This window comes from Grampus griseus (genome assembly GCF_964374135.1).
Source record: "Grampus griseus genome assembly, chromosome: 7".
Classification (NCBI taxonomy): domain Eukaryota; kingdom Metazoa; phylum Chordata; class Mammalia; order Artiodactyla; family Delphinidae; genus Grampus; species Grampus griseus.
In genome coordinates, this window is record NC_139001.1 from 51720888 (window position 1) to 51733142 (window position 12255).

The 12255-nt window shown below is 36.8% G+C and overlaps 1 long non-coding RNA gene across 1 annotated transcript in view; it reads left to right on the plus strand.

Annotated features, from left to right (window-relative positions):
- LOC309825343 overlaps nucleotides 1–12023 on the plus strand; it is a 29557-nt gene extending 17534 nt beyond the window's left edge. Inside the window, exon 3 of the long non-coding RNA XR_014297027.1 lies at nucleotides 11954–12023. This is a non-coding gene — a long non-coding RNA (uncharacterized lncRNA). The remainder of the gene's footprint in view (nucleotides 1–11953) is intronic.
- Nucleotides 12024–12255: the final 232 nt, after the last annotated feature.

Here is a 12255-nt window from a genome sequence, read left to right on the forward strand (position 1 = left end):
AAAAACAAGGATGACAGAAAACACAAGGTACTTGAGACAGACAGAAAGAATAACCCCTGAACATGACCTTCAGATCCACTTTTAGCTCCAGATCTACTTGGACTCTTTTCCTTAGATACATATACAGTGGTCCTTTATAGCCTTACAGAACATCTCTTTTAATTGAATTTAGCTCAGTGAGTTTTTTATTATGAAGATGCACCACACTTCCTACTTGATTGTAAAGGAAGAGAAAAATAATTGCATCAATCACCTTTAAAAAATGTCCAAGTCACACATGGTATAAAAGAGACCGAGGGCTTCCCTGGTAGCGCACAGTGGTTGAGAGTCCACCTGCCCATGCAGGGGACACGGGTTCGTGCCCCGGTCCGGGAAGATCCCACATGCCGCGGAGCGGCTGGGCCCGTGAGTCATGGCCGCTGAGCCTGCGCGTCTGGAGCCTGTGCTCGGCAACGGGAGAGGCCACAGCAGTGAGAGGCCCACGTACCGGGGGAAAAAAGAAAAGAAAAAAGAGACCGGGTATTAACTGTGTTAAGCATACTCTAGGCTGATCTTTCTCTCCCTTGTTTTAATGAAGCAGAGGCTGGGCAAATACAGGTTTTTGTTTGTTTGTTTGTTTTTTGGCCACGCCATGCAGCATGCAGAATCTTAGTTCCCTGGACCAGGGATTGAACCCGCACCTCCTGCAGTGGAAGTGTGGAGTCTTAACCACCGGACCAACAGGGGAGTCCCACAAATATAGTTTTAAGTTGCAAATTTTAGAAGTTATATTTTCTAATAAGAGGAAACTGATGAAGGAAGAGGAAATACTCTGGGAATAATGGCATCGGCATGGTGGAGACACGTACTGCTTTCAAGCTCCCCACAATTCCCTCATTTTATGACACAGAATGGTGAAGAAAACCTAATTAAAAATGTAATAGTTATATTAATTCAGATGTGAATTTAGAACTAAAGTAAAAGGGATTATTTTCTTCTCAAATGAAGTAAAAATGTAAACCTGACAGGTATATGATAAAATCACAGAATCTCAACCCTGCAAATGGTCGTAGGCTTTTCAGGCTGAAGTATGGGAGATGCTCTGTGTACTCGGGATAGAGATTCTTCCCATCAGCCATACTATAACATCATCTGTATTGTCACCTTTGGCCATGAAGGACAGCAATAAATATAGTGCTCTCAGGAAAGCTTAGTCAGGGTTCATGGACATACCGTCAAGAGAAGAGGTAAAGTCACTAGCAGGACAGAACAGGCTCTAGGTTTCATAACACTGTATTTTATGATAAAAAGGGTTGGTAGCTAATAAAATTCAGTGATTATGACATTATTTCCCCAACCATACTTAAGGTAATACCAAGGTTACCCAAAGCAGATATTTTAATGAATTCTTAAAGACCAGAAGGCATTTTTAGATTTCCCAGCTGTAAGAGTTCTAAAATATAACGGTTAACATTCAACTCAACAGAACAGTAAAGCAAAAACGTTTATTGCTGGTGACATTCCAGGGAACACTTAAAATTGCTTTATGGCCTTTGGTAATGAGAGTGGACAGCAGTGTAACAATACATAATAAGGTGAGTTTAGTTTTATGTCCTGAGAACAATCTGCTTTACCCTTACTGTTCAATTCTTTAAACTGTTCCTGATTTAAGTAATTTCAAAAAATAGCTGGCCAAGTGACAGTTCTAACCACTGCAGCAAATGGACTATGTGGTAGTGTTGAAGTCTACCCCTGAGCACTATTATCTTAGACTTCCAGGGAATTTAGTGTAAGTGAAGGTGTCTAATGAAACAAAATAGGCTATTGTGGAAATGAAGGAGTGTAACTTGCAAGGCTAGGGCAAAAGTCATTAAGGCTTCACTTTAACCTTTGATTATTCATTCTGAGGGGAGTCAACTGCCATGCCATGAAAAGCAGCCCTGTGGAGAGTCCCCTGTGCTGAATAACTGAGGCCTCCTGCTAGCAGCCAGCAAGGAACTGAGTCCTCTTGCCTACAGCCCAGTGAATGCCCCAACACCTTGACCATCACCTCATAAGGCACCTGGGGCCAGAACCACCTCATATAAGCCATTCTTGAATTGCTGACCCACAGAAACTGTGTGAGACAATACATGCTTATTGCTGTTTTAAGATGCTAAATTTGGGGGCACTTTGTTATGCAGCATTAGATAACTAACAAGATAATACCATGATCAAGCCATCCTTAATAGGGAATCCCATTTACCATTGCTCAGATACAGCTATGTTTTCTCTTCTCTTGTCTGAAACTTCTGTTACATGGAACTGAACTGAAATCTAACAAAACGTATACCTCTTGCTTCTGCTTTTTACTGAGCCCACCCATGGTACCTCCTATCTGACAAAGTGTTTACTATCACTTACTCCAGACAATGAAAGTTATAGGCTTTTAACAAAAGCAGGCTCTGTAGCCAAGAGAAATAGTACCTTCCAACGGCAGGCTGGTTTGAGAAGATGTGATGTGAAGTTCTGAATTCCATATGTTAAATGAACTACTGTTTCTCCTGTTCCCCTTCCGTTTCTAAAAGGGTCTCAAAGCAGCTGCCACCTCTAAGCTCTACCTTCATGTGAGATTTTATAGTTTTCCTGGGCCCCTAATTGAGTCCATGGTAAATTCATAGTTATTGTTATAGTTGTTATTTAATGCTTTTTTTAAAATAACAACTTCAAAAATACAGTTTAGGTATTCTTCTTTTTAATTAACTTTCTCCTCATGTCAGTAGAAGCAGGTTGCATTAAAAAGTGCCTTGAAACATTAATCCAGCTTCTTACCTTCACTCAGAGGATTTGTTGGGAAGATTTCCAAGACGCTGCTATTCTCTCAGATTAGGGCACAAAGGGCTAGTGGAAAGATCATGGAGATGGGAGGGAGAATTCAGTTCATTTTCTATATTTACTCACATATTCTCACTTTTTAATTTCTCAATTATTTTCTCATCACCCACGGAAGTTTCTTATTAGGTCTTGGGTACGCATGTTGAAAATTAATTTGGTTTCCACTGTGTTCTGCTATGTCAGCATTTCCATAATTACACCCCACCATTGGCTGTCTCCCAGATGATTGCTAAAATTATATGTCATGGGATTTAACCACAGACCAGATCACAGTGTTTTTTAATCTTCACTAGAATTCCTTCCAAATAACTAAAAAGCTAATCATCCTAACTCTTTAATTAATTTATTTATTTTTGGTCCCTAGTCTGGGCCTTTTTAAGTACTTCTCTTGAACACAAGTTCCTTTATCTTTTCAATTTTCAAGTTGCTTTTGGTTCATCATTTTGGGGAAAAGGAAGAGGGCTTGCGTTTCTCCATAACCCCAACAGAAGAGGATCCACGAGCCAGTTTCACTAATAATTTGCAGGATGTTCTGATGCACAGACACATTATTTACCATATAATAAACTTATTGAATACCTACTTTTGTGACTACCTAAATCTCACACTATCACTTCTTGATTCTAGCTCAGGAACCATGTTTTTTAGTACCCACATCACAAATAATCCAGATGAAAGCAAATACTGCTAGTGATATAAACTAAATTTACCAGGAAGGCTAACTTCTAGTTTGGGTTCTAAATTTCTAACCATGACATGGGTGAGTCTCATCACACTTCAGGTGCCAGCCATGCCATTTGTAAGACAGGAAGGTTGGAATAAATGACCAAAGGTCACTTCCAGTTCTACAGGCCTAGAGCGTCTGTAACACTGACGGCAGCTCAAGATGCCCACACTTAACTGTGGGCACATGTTCCCCCAGCCTCTTGGTCTTGGTGTTCATGCTCTCTGGGCCAGCAGTTCTGCCTATACCTTTTCTTTGCTCTGTCCCTGCAAACCATATATATATATTTTGGGGGGGGCGGGGGTTGGTTTGGATTTGGTTTTGGATTCCCCATCTTTATTTCTCCCTCTAAAGTCTCAATGAGGGAAAGGGAACATGATAGAGATTTGCTGCCTCTTGATGTGAATTATGCTCTTCTAGATTCTTTAGAAAATAGACCCGAAAAAGGCCTTGTCACCCAGTTATTCTTTATGTGCATATCAGCTCTTTCTGGAATGTTCTCTTTTCATTATTTGGTTGTTTATTGATTTTAGGTCTCCCCCACCAGGATGTACTCTCCGTAAAAATAGCCATCCGTGTGCCCTATTCCCTGCTTCAGCCCCAGCACCTAGGCCATTGTCAGACAAAACAATAATTGTGGTTGTTTGTATCAACCTATATACTCAATATGCTAAATTAATCAATTGAACCAGAATCCCTTCCAAGGAAATCTGGCTTTTGAGGGAAGTATGCCCCCAAAGACATCAGAACTATTTAGAAATAGCAGTGGTTCAGAAAACACTTAATGTAGTCACGTTAAGTAGTCCCCAGTGTGATATGAGGCAGAAAATCGAAAAGAAAGAAAACATTCCTAGACAGAGGAGTGTCTAGTAAACCTTCTCTAAATAGTTTGCAGCTGTGTGGCATGTGGTTTGACTGGATAAACAAACTTAACAAGCACATTTGGGTTGGAGAATCCTGACTATAACTGTACTTTACATCTCTTTCTGTGGTCAGACACAAGGTAAAAATCGTAGGGGTGCTATTCTTCATAACTGTGTCATCTTAGGTTACGGAAATCCCGCATTAATTTGAGTTCTATAAATACAGAATTTACGAATCTAAAGCTGACTTCGTTTTTTAAGTAGGTGCTGTTTCTGAGAAGAAATATTAAATGAAAGGGAGGGAATATAAATGAAATTTTGAAAACTTACAATTCATGACTTAAGGACTTGTTCTGCTTTGTCATTTGGTTTAAAAGAAAGAAGGAACTCTTCCAAGTTCAGTAATAAATTGTGTATTTGCCTGGTGTTTTGAAAGCTCACTGCTTATTTATTAATTAAAAAGTCCCTTGAGACCGTTATGCAAGGGGATACAAATGTAAAAGATTAAAAGGATTGATAAAAGCTCAATTATTTGTATTCCTTTTATATAAACCTAAAATTTAAAGATATGACTCACCGAAAAATTATGTCAGAGAATTTTGTTTTTCCATAAAAAGAAAAATAATTATTCTGAAGTGTCTAATTTACAAAACTGCTATGTCAAAGTGAGGATGTTTTGAGGTTCGTTATCTCATAATAAGCAAATATAAGTCACAAATTATGACAATGCTATCAGTACAGTGGCACTATTAGTGTTTCTATTTCTGTAACTAAAATTTGAGTTCAGAAATTATTACAAGCAGAAGTTTGGGAATATATTTTAATGTTTCTTCTAGTACTTTATAAAAAAAGTTTATAGATATTTGATTGAATGGATTTGGCAGTCAACATGCTTTTTTGATGAATGTGAGAGGAATTTGGAGTTGAATTAATGTGATCTGAAAATCTAAGTAATGTTAATGAAAGTCAGTGACAGAAAGTAACATTTAATTTCCACATAATACTTTAAATACATAAGATAACCTCAAATTCCTCTGTGACACAAGACATATTTCATTTACCACAAAAACTTAATTTTTTAACTTAGAGATTTTTCATACACTAGTGCATAAAATTGTAAAAGCAACAGAAAAAAGAGAAGGAAAAAGTAAGCCATAGTGAAACTATGAGGAGAGAATCACTGTTAATATTTTAGAGTATTTTATTTGTGCTGTTTCTTTATTTTTAAAAACAAAATTAAGATTCTATAGAATGCACATATTTTTATATGCTAGCTTTGAGAAGAAAACTTAAAATTTATTTTTTCCTAATTATAAAAGTCATATGTTTGTTGTAGTAAATTTTAAACACAAAAAAAATTAAAAGAAAAAATAAGAACTACCCAGAATCTCATTCCTTAGAGAACACTATTCGGACCAAAATACACATTGGGATTTAATAATTGATACAAATGGCAATGCAATCAGTAGGTAAAAGAAGAACTATTTAATAAATAATGTTGAATAAACCAAAAGAAATATATGGGATTCATACCTCACCATGTACACCAAGATAAATTTCGGTTAAATGAAAGATATAAATGTAAAAAATAGTCATAGAATAAAATGGGAAAATTCCTTTATAATCTTAGGGAAGGAAAGACTTAAACTATGACTCATAATCGAGCTATAAAATATGTATATTGCATATATATTAAAACACATGCATGTTAAAACCTAAATATCTAAAACTTAGGAAAAGTCAAAAGAAAAATGGCAAACCAGAAAACATTTGCAACTCATATCACAGACAAAAAACTAATCTCTCTAATATATACAGAGCTGCTAGAAATTAAAAATAGACAAAGGGGGGGGCTTCCCTGGTGGCCCAGTGGTTGAGAGTCTGCCTGCCGATGCAGGGGATACGGGTTTGTGCCCCGGTCCGGCAAGATCCCACATGCCGCGGAGCGGCTGGGCCCGTGAGCCATGGCCACTGAGCCTGCGCTTGCGGAGCCTGTGCTCCGCAACGGGAGAGGGCACAACAGTGAGAGGCCCGCGTACCGAAAAAAAAAAAAAAAAAAAAATAGACAAAGGGTATGAACAATCAGTCCATGTAAAGGGAAAAAGTGGTTCTTAACACACATGAAAAAGTACTCCAATTCACTTATAATAAGATAAATTCAAACTACACTGAGGTATCATTTTTTACCTAGAAAACTGATAAAAATCCAAATATGATAATATACTGCATTAATGATACTTTGGGGAAATGAATATTCCCATACATTAAAGATAGAAGTAAAAAATTGTACAAATACTATGTGGTACAATTTGATAGTGAATATCAAAATCACAAATGCATATACTTTTGGACTCAGTAATACCAAATCTGGAAATTTATCCTACAAATAGAGTTCCGTCATTCTTTGAAATAGAAAAATATTGAAAATAATCTCAATGTCCATCAATGGCAGACTGGTTTAATAAGTTATGGTGTGTCCATAAAATGGAATACTATGGAGCTATATATTAAAAAAAAAAGCCGTACAAAAGAATGAAAAATATCTCTGTGAAAAGAAATGAGTGAAAAATCATAATTAAAGATCTCTCAGGACAAATTTTAAGTAAAGAAAAGCAGACCATAGAAACTGAAGTTTGTGGTGAAACTTGGGTAGAAAGATTTGTAAGTGATTTTATATCCTATGCTTTTCATTCTTGAGCTATTAATTTTCAGCAATCTCTAGCTTGGTTGGAATACCATTTCTAGGATTTTTTTTTTACAGGTATGTGGGCAATACATTCTGTAAAACTTTGATTAAGGTTCACACATCTGTGAATGTAGTTCTGTTGTCCTCATACATGAAAGACAATTTGGCTGTGTATAAATATTTGGGATTACAATTTCCTCCTCAAATCTGTAGATGTTTCATTTTCTCATTCTCTTCTGACATACACTGTAGAGGAGAAATCTGAGGACTGCTTCATTTTTAGTACATTGTAGGTCTCTTGTTTTTTAAATTTCTGGGATTTCTTTTTACTTTTATGACTAAAATTTGTGTTACACTTAGTCCAGGTGTGAATCTTTTTTTTCAGTGATTTTGCCTAGAATGTGGTGACCCCTTTTGACCAGCACAGTCAGGTCATTTTTCTTTTTCCTCTAAAGTAAGTTTTTACGTTACATCTTTAGATATTCCTTTTCTAACATTTCATGTTTTCTCCTAAGGAACACATGATTCTATGGTTAAATCTTTATTTGTTTCATGTATATCTCACCTCCTTCCTCACATTTTTTGATCTCCACATCAGGAATTCAATTTTGAGAGTGTCATCAATCTTGCTCTTTACCACATTCTAATGTGGATGTAATTTTGCTATTATACCTTAAGATTTCTTGCAAGGTATGTGTGTACTACTCACTGTAAAATAATAATAATCTAATAATTAGGAATAGCAAGAACAATAGGAAGAGGAAGGTCGTAGAATACAAATAGATGTCATTTATAAGAAATTACTTAAGATGAGGTGAGCGAGTAATAACCCCTTTAAATATTATTTCATTTAGAACTCAACATGAACCCCTTGAGAAGATATGAAAGCCACAGTTCTACAGAAAAGGGCACTGGGACAACATAAATTTATTTGTTTAAGATCATATGACTAGCAGATGGAGGAGCTGGATTAAAAACAGATCTGATGACTCTAGAGCTGGGCCATTTCTTGCCCTAAGGAGTCTTCTGGGGTCACTTTTAGCAAATCCTTCCTATGTAATCGTCTAGAAATTCTCTCCTCATGTAAACCTTCCTGAGTGCCTGACACAGTGTTGGCATAGTGTGCATCAAACAGATGAGCAAAGAATCATTATGTCACTCAAAGCACATTCTGGCACAGGGTAGGTCAGGCAAGAAACCAATCTAGTAGGCATGGGTAGATACTACCTTGGGTTGTACATAATGACTCTAGGATATTGAAAGAGGAATTCAAATGAAAAAAAAATACTGTCTGTGTGATGCAACAGACAGGAAACACTTACTGGTGGAGTCATACAGGGGCATATTTACATCTTCCCAGGTCTGGTTAAAGTCCCACCTTCTCAGTGAAGCCTTTCCTGCTAGACCAAATCATCATTTTCTTCTCTGCTTTCAATTATATTTACTTTCTGTTAATGTCTCTTTTTCACATCCTGTCATAACATAATCTTGTTAAAATTTTTCAAGTGTTTATAAATTGTCTGCTGAATAAGCCAAGCTTCTTGAGGGACAGGCATTCTGTCTCATCTTTCTTTTTATCATCCTGCTATTGCTTGGTACTTGGCTTATGCAAAGTCACCCAAAAGAAGTTTAAGTTGGACTGAAGTGATATAAGAGTAGTAAGTGATCATAATAGCTTTGTAAGGATGATCACTGTAGGGTTCACAAGCTACACTTTTTCCTTTTGTGAATACGGCTGAAGAACCAAAGTTGGAACTTTCATCAATCAAGGTCCAGGGAGGAAACAGAAGGCTCTCTCAAAGAGATGATTAGAGAGATTTTAATGAAGAGAGTATTTTCAGAAGTGTGGCCGGGTTAAGGACCAACAAAGAATGGTAAAGTACTCCAAGGGCAGCAACCTTGGAACGCCATTACCACCTCAAAGCCTGAAGGGGCCAAAGCATGGTGGTGATACTGAGTCTGATGAGAGCTAAGTCGTGGGAAATGGACCAACTACAAGTAAAGGAACATATTCGCAACCAAAACACATTCTAGATCTTTCCCTATGGCTCTCTCTTTGGCTTTCTATTTCCTTCCCCTCCTCCCTTCCCCTTCTCTTCTGCTCTCTGATACCTACCTGGTCCCTCCCATTGGATGAACCCAAGAGAAATTTAAAAGGTGAGGGAGTTAAGATGATGCAGTTGGTAGAAGTCAGCCTACTGGAGGCTAGATCACCATGGAAAAGAGCAGAGAATACACCTAAAGGACAAATGGAGGATAAACAGCACAAGACTCCTTCTTGTTTTCTGTAGATATTACTATTTCTAAAACTTGTTGCTGTACATGACTATTTTTACTAAATAATAAAAGGATGGTCACCAGATGCAAAATTATTATCTATCACCAAATAATAATGTATACAATTCATTCATCATTTGTTTCATGTGTTTTTTTAATTTTCCTTAAAATCATCTTATATTGTTCCACTGATTTTATATTCTTATTAGAGTTGCTATATTTTAAATAATTCATCTAACGATAGTGAAAATGGAACTTACTCTTGTTTTAACGTATGATTTTCAATGTTAACCTTTACTTCCTATTGAAGTCTATAATTCTTCACTTGGTATGTTCTTCAGGATTATTTTGACCTTCACTTTTTCAAACTACATATTTACTTTAATTATTTAAAGCATATAAGAGGATACAAGTATTTAAAAAATATTCTTTATGAGAAATGCAGAAGTGTATTAGTACATTCCTTGCTTATGGGCAAACTTATTAACACTGTTTAGTCCTCAGAAACTAGCAAGAAACCACAATGGCCTGAGAGGCTGAAGACACCAACTCCCCTTCTATTAACACAAAAATAAACTCCTAACATACTCTGCAGGACCAAGGGTCCTTGACTCACCTTTTTAGCACCCCATGTTCACCTGCTAAATGAGGCACAAATTTTGACACTCCAGATTCAGTGTAGATTTAACTTGTCCCCCTAAAGTCACATTTCCTATTTTAATGGATATGTTAGAAGAATTCAACCATTTCTACGCTGATATAATGACTGACGATTGCCTACCACAACCCTAAATCTGCCTTTCACATTACCTGAGTAGCTGGTATAATGCTATTTATTGGGATGGAGAAGACCTGGAAGATCTACAGAGAAGAAGAAAATTTAAGGGTTTAGTTCTGACTTGTTGAAACAAAGGGGCCTGTTCAACTTCCTAGGGAGTAACTGGCTTTGGCATTCACAGAAGAGGCCTGGACTGGAGATATGAAAAGGGAAGCTGTCATCATAGAAAGTGCTTAAAGCCATGAGCCTGAATAATATCACCAGGGAGGAAGCAGAGTTAGAGACCTAGTATTTTAACAGCTCTTCATGGATTACATTAGATAAAGGGAGCTTTCCAGATATTAAAATGTATTTTTTAAACTGTAATGATTAAAGCAACGTGATATTAAATTAATAAAAAGTCCAGAGACTCAAGCATATATGGGAGTTAATACATGACAAATGTAACATTTCCATATGTAGAACAGGCACAGATTATTCAACAGAACATAATCAGCATTGGATTTCTTCTCTATTTTTCTTTGGATATCACTCTTTTTAAAAATGTGTTGCTATTTTGATGATTTCAACAAACAAAAATGAATAGCTAAAAACCTGGAAAAATGTTAGATCCTGTCATTAATCTATATGGAATTTATTTTGTTGTAACTTACAAACAAATACAAGTAAAAAAGTTGTTTTTGTAATTCTGGGGTAAGGAAGGTATACCTAAGCATGGCATATAAGATAGAAACATATTTAAAAGTTTACAAAGAATGAATAATGCAATAAAGCAATAAAAAAATGACACACTAGAAAAAATGTTTTCAACGAAACTGACAAAGAATTATTTTCTCAATATAGTATATGAAGATTTTTTTTTCTTATTAGTATTCCATTTTATACACATCAGTGTATACATGTCAATTCGAATCTTCCAATTCATGAAGATGTTTTATAAGTCACTATTAAACAACTAAATACATCCATGGAAACATAAAGGTTATGTCAAACAACAACAACAAAAAAATCATGAAAAATATGAATGGTAAATAACTTGTAAAACAATGTTTGGGATATTTAATCATAAAAACAAACTAAAATGATAGTGAAATACTATTTTTCATATTATTGGATAGGCAAAGATACTACTCAAAATATATATCAAAAGTCCTAATACTGACTAGGGCAGATACTGTTTTCCAAAGAGAGCAGTAGCAATATATAATCCATGTCACGTTTTTCTTATAAATGCAACATCAACTCTCCTCCATTGAGCAGTGGGGTCTATGTCCCCTCCCCTTGAACCTCAGTGACCTTTTCTTTATTTTAAAATTAATTAATTTATTTTTGGCTGCATTGGGTCTTCATTGCTGCGCAAGGGCTTTCTCTAGTTGTGGCGAGCAGGGGCTACTTTTCATTGTGGTGCACGGGCTTCTCATTGTGGTGGCTTCTCTTGCTGCAGAGCACCAGCTCTAGGCACATGGGCTTCAGTAGTTGCAGCACGCAGACTCAGTAGCTGTGGCTTGCGGGCTCTAGAGCACAGGCTCAGTAGTTGTGGCGCACAGGCTTAGTTGCTCCACAGCATGTGGGATCTTCCCGGACCAGGGATCGACCCCACATCCCCTGCATTGGCAGGTGGATTCTTAACCACTGCACCACCAGGCAAGTCCCAACCTCAGTGACCTTTGTAACTGCTTCAACTAACAGAATGTGGTGAAGTGATACTGTGTGACTTCCAAGGCATAAAATACAATATGGTTTTACCTAGTGTTCTCTCTCTCTTTCTCTAGATGATTTCTCCTGAAACCCAGCCACCACCATGTGAAGAAGGTAGGCACTCAGCCAGTGCTTAACATCAACCACCAGACACATAGAAATATGAGTGAATGACCAAATCTTCATATGACCGTAGCCCCTACACTTCTAGTCTTCCAGCTGAGATCCAGATATCGCAAAGTACAGCCAAGCCAACCCTAGTGTGTCTGAATTTCTCACCAATGGAAACCATAGGTAATAATAAATGATTATTGTTATTCAAGCCACTAAGTTTGGGGGGTGAGTTTATAAATGCAATAAAGGTAAGTAATACACT